The sequence below is a fragment of the Orycteropus afer genome, unplaced genomic scaffold, assembly GCF_000298275.1.
Source record: "Orycteropus afer afer isolate SDZICR_OR568_19922 unplaced genomic scaffold, OryAfe1.0 scaffold00134, whole genome shotgun sequence".
Lineage (NCBI taxonomy): Eukaryota > Metazoa > Chordata > Mammalia > Tubulidentata > Orycteropodidae > Orycteropus > Orycteropus afer.
Window position 1 is genome coordinate 7,253,806 of NW_006921721.1, and position 4,773 is coordinate 7,258,578.

Below are 4,773 nucleotides of genomic sequence, written 5' to 3' on the forward strand. Positions count from 1 at the left end.
AAAATGTAAAATTTAGCATAAGTATGGGCTTTATAGTCAATGACACTTTTTAAAAAAATTATTTTTCTAATTTAAAAAGTGTATTATAAAACATTTCAAACAGAAACATAGACTAGTAAAAAGTTTTTATCATGAATACATGTTGGCTTTTGTCAAGTACTCTTCTGCAACTATTGAGATTTTCATGTGGTTTTTGTCCTTTATTAGCATGATATATTGTATTAGTTGATTTTCAGATGTTAACTTAACCTCATACCCACAGAATAAATTCTACTTGAACATTCACATGGGTTGTTAGCTTCAGTTTACTAATATTTTGTTCAGGACTTTTGCTTCTATGTTCATGATTTTTTTTCTTTTTTCTTCTTTCTCTTGTGATGTGATTATCTGGCTTTGGTATCAGAGTAAAATTGGCCTTACAGAGTAAGTTGGGAAATGGTCCCTCTTCCTCTATTTTCTGGAAGAGTTTATGAAGCATTGGTATTATTTCTTCTTTAAATGTTTGATAGAATTCACTAGTGAAGCCATCTGGGCTGGACTTTTCTTTAAAGGAAGATTTTAAAAAATACACTTTATTTGTAGAATGGATATAGATTTACAGAAATATTGAGAAATTAGTCCATAGGGTTCCGATACTCCATGTCCAGTTTTCTCCATTGTTAACATCTTACACTGATAAGGTGCATTTGTCACAACTAATGAACTAATACTAACATGTAATAGTTAACTAAAGTTCATACTTAATTCAGATTTTCTCAGTTTTTACATAATGTCCTTTTTTTTGGTTCCAGGATTCCATCCAGAATACCATGTTACATTCAGTTGTCATGTCTCTTTAGTATCCTATTGGCTGTAGTTCTCAGATTTTCCTTGTTTACAAATGACCTTGACAGTTTTAAAGAGTACTGACCAGGTATTTTGTAGAATCTCTCTCAGTTGGCATTTGGCTAGTGTTTTTCTCTTGATTAGACTGGGGTTTTGGGGGAGGAAGAGTACAGAGGTAAAGTACCATTTCATCACATCCTATCAAGGGCATATGTTATCAACATGACTTATCCCTTAAGTATCCATACTGTGTTCTTTGGAAGGAAGTCTCTATATGCAGTCCATAGTGAAGGAGTGGGGAGTTATGCTCCACTTCCTCAAAGGTGGAGATTTATCTCTTCTCCTCCATTTATTTATTTATTCTATCATTTACTTATACCAATGTGGGATCACAGATATTTATTTTATAAGTTGGGTTATAATCCGATATTGTTGTTTGTTGTTGTTAGGTGCCATCGAGTCATCTCCAAATTATTGCCACTCTATGTACAATAGAACAAAACACTACCAGGTCCTGTGCCAGCCTCACAATGCCTGCTATATCTGAGGCAATCATTGCAGCCACTGTGCCAATCCATCTTGTTGAGGGCCTTCCCCTTTTTTGTTGACCCTCTACTTTACCAAGCATGACATCCTTCTCCAGAGAATGGTCCCTTTTGACAACATGACCAAGGTAGGTGAGATGAAGTCTGGCCATCCTTGCTTCCAAGAAGCATTCTGGCTGCACTTCCTCCAGGACAGGTTGGTTAGTCCTTTAAGCAGTCCATGGTACTTTCAGTATTCTTCACCAACACCACAACTCAAAAGCATCAACTCTTCTTTGGTTTTCCTTGTCCATTGTCCAGCTCTCACATACATATGAGGCGATTGAAAATACCATGGCTTTGGTTAGATGCACATTAGTCTTCAAGGAGACATCTTTGCTCTTCAGCACTTGAAAGAGGTCTTTTGCAGCAGATTTGCCCAATGCAATACATCTTCTGATGTTTTGACTGCTGCTTCCATTGGTGTTTATTGTAGAATCAAGTAATATGAAGTCTTAGACAACTTCAATCTTTTCTCCATTTATGGTGATGCTGCTTATTGGTCCAGTTGTGAGGATTTTTGTTTTCTTTATATTGAGGTTTAATACACACTGTAGACTGTAGTCTTCAATCTTCATCAGTAAGTGCTCCAAGTCATCCTCACTTTCAGCAAGCAAAGTTGTGTCATCTGCATATCACAGGTTTTTAATGATTCTCCCTCCAATCCTGATGCCATTTTCTTCTTCATATAGGCCAGCTTCTGTATTATTTGCTCAACATACAGATTGAATAAGTATGGTGAAAGGATACAACTCTGGCACACTCCCTTCTTGATTTTAAACCATGCAAAATCCCCTTGTTCTGTTCAAACAAAGCCTCCTGGCCTATGCACACGTTCCTCATGAGTACAATTAAGTGTTTTGGAATTCCCCTTCTTCTCAATGTTATCCATAATTTGTTAAGATCCACACAATCAAATGCTTTTGCATAGTCAATAAAACACAAGTAAACATCTTTCTGGTATTCTTTGCTTTGAGCCATGATCCATCTGACATCAGCTATGTTATCCCTCATTCCATGCCCTCTTCTGAATCCAGCTTGCATTTCTGGAAGTTCTCTGTCAATATACTGCTTGCAACCATTTTTGAATTATCTTCAGTAAGATTTTACTTGCATGTGATATTAATGTATTGTTCGATAATTTCCATGTTCTGTGGGATTACCTTTCTTTGGAATGGGTAAAATACGGATCTCTTCCAGTCAATTGGCCATGTAGTCAATATTACTTTATCTAATTTGTTGCTCAAAGTGTGCTCAAAGTGTTCCATCTTTTGCCATCTTTCAATTGGCTCATGTGTCCCTTTGACACACCCTCATGGTGTTTATTATTATTATTATTATTATTATTTGTTTGTTTGTTTTAACACTTCCTTACTTTCTGGCACTGCAAGAAGCTTCAGGCTCATCTTGTATATTTCCTGCCCCAGTTCTAGAATCAGCCATTTCACCAGGAAGTCCTTTAATTGCAGAATGATATTAGAAGCTAAGATCTGTGGCATCAGGATTGGAGGAAGACTCATTAACAACCTGTGATAAATAGATGACACAACTTTGCTTGCTGAAAGTGAGGATGACTTGAAGCACTTACTGATGAAGATTGAAGACTACAGTCTGCAGTATGGATTACACCTCAACATAAAAAAAAAAACAAAAATCTGCACAGCTGGTTCAATAAACAGCATCATAATGGATGGAGAAAAGATTGACTTTGTGAAAGACTTCATAAGACCTTGTTCTACAATCAACAGCAATGGAAGCAGCAGTGAAGACATCAGTCAATGTATTGCTTTGTGCAAATCTGTTGTGAAAGATCTCTTTCAAGTGATGAAGAGCAAAGATGTCTCCTTGAAGACTAAGGTGCACATAACCCAAGCTGTGGTATTTTCAATCACTTTTTATGCATGTGAGAGCTGGACAATGAATAAGGAAGATTGAAGAAGAGTTGATGCCTTTGAGTTGTGGTGTTGGCAAAGAATACTGAATGTACCATGGACTGTTAAAAGGACTAACAAATCTGTCCCGGAAGAAGTGCAGCTGGAATGTTCCTTGGAAGCGAGCATGGCCAGACTTTGTCTCACCTACTTTGGTCATGTTGTCAGTAGGAACCATTCCCTGGAGAAGGATGTTATGCTTGGTAAAGTCGAGGGTCCACGAATAAGGGCAAAGCCCTCAACAAGATGGATTGACACAGTGGCTGCAATGATGGCCTCCAGTATAACAAGGATCGTGAGGTTGGCGCAGGACCAAGCAGTGTTTCATTTTTCTGTGCATAGGGTTGCTATGAGTTAGAGACGACTCAACAACACCTAACAACAAAACAAGATCTGTGTGCCAGATGTGTTCGTTGCTACAGGACTGTCATTGCTTCTCTCAGATGACAGAGCAAGAAAATATATGTGTGTGCACCTAAGGAGCCTTGATGACACAGTGGTTAAACTCAGTTGCTAACTGAAAGGTAAGTAGTTTGAACCTTTTGAAAGATTTGGCAGCCTGCTTCTGTAAAGATTTATAGCCTTGGAAACCTTGTGGGGGTAGTTCTACTCTGTCCTACAGAGTTGCTATGAGTCAAAATGGACTCAATTATGCAGATTATGTATAATTCCATATGTAACCATAAGTATTGATAGTAAACTAAACATGAGTTCATACTGATGTCCCCAACTCTAATCCATAGCCAGTAGGATCATTCTAGTCTCCTCTCCTTGTTTATCTCTAATCTTCCACTCCAGCAGTAAGAATCCTGGACCCTATAAGCCATCCGTTTACTTACTTGTTCAATTCTAGTACACATGTAGAGGAGTATCAGAATTGTTAACCCATTTTCTTGTGGAAAACAACTTAATCAACTAGAGTACAGTTCTATGTCCAGTTTCTTTTGCCTTTAGTCTTATAAACTCCATTTCCAAATTTGCTTAGGTCTGTAACTTTCCCTCCCCCTCCCTTTCTAAAGTGAGATTATTTCATACATTTGTAGTACAATTAGATTCATTTGTCACATTCTATACTCCATCCTGGGATCTCCCAATCTCCTTTTAATTTTTTCAGCCTTTTTCTCCTCTCCTTATACCACTGGCAACCTCTAATCTTTTTATCACCACTATAGCATAGTGCCTAAGGCACTTGACTGCTAACCAGAAGGCTGGTGGTTCAAACCCACCAGCCATTCCTCGCGGGAAGGAAGATGGGGCAATCTACTTCCGTAGTGATACTGCCTCGGAAACCCAAGGAGGGGTCGCTATGAGTTGGGTCCGACTCGACGGCAAATAACAACAACAACTACAATATGTGGTGAAGAAAGACTAAATAATTCATATATGTGGGGGGTCCATGGTTTTCAGATATCAAGTCTGCTTAAAATGGAAAG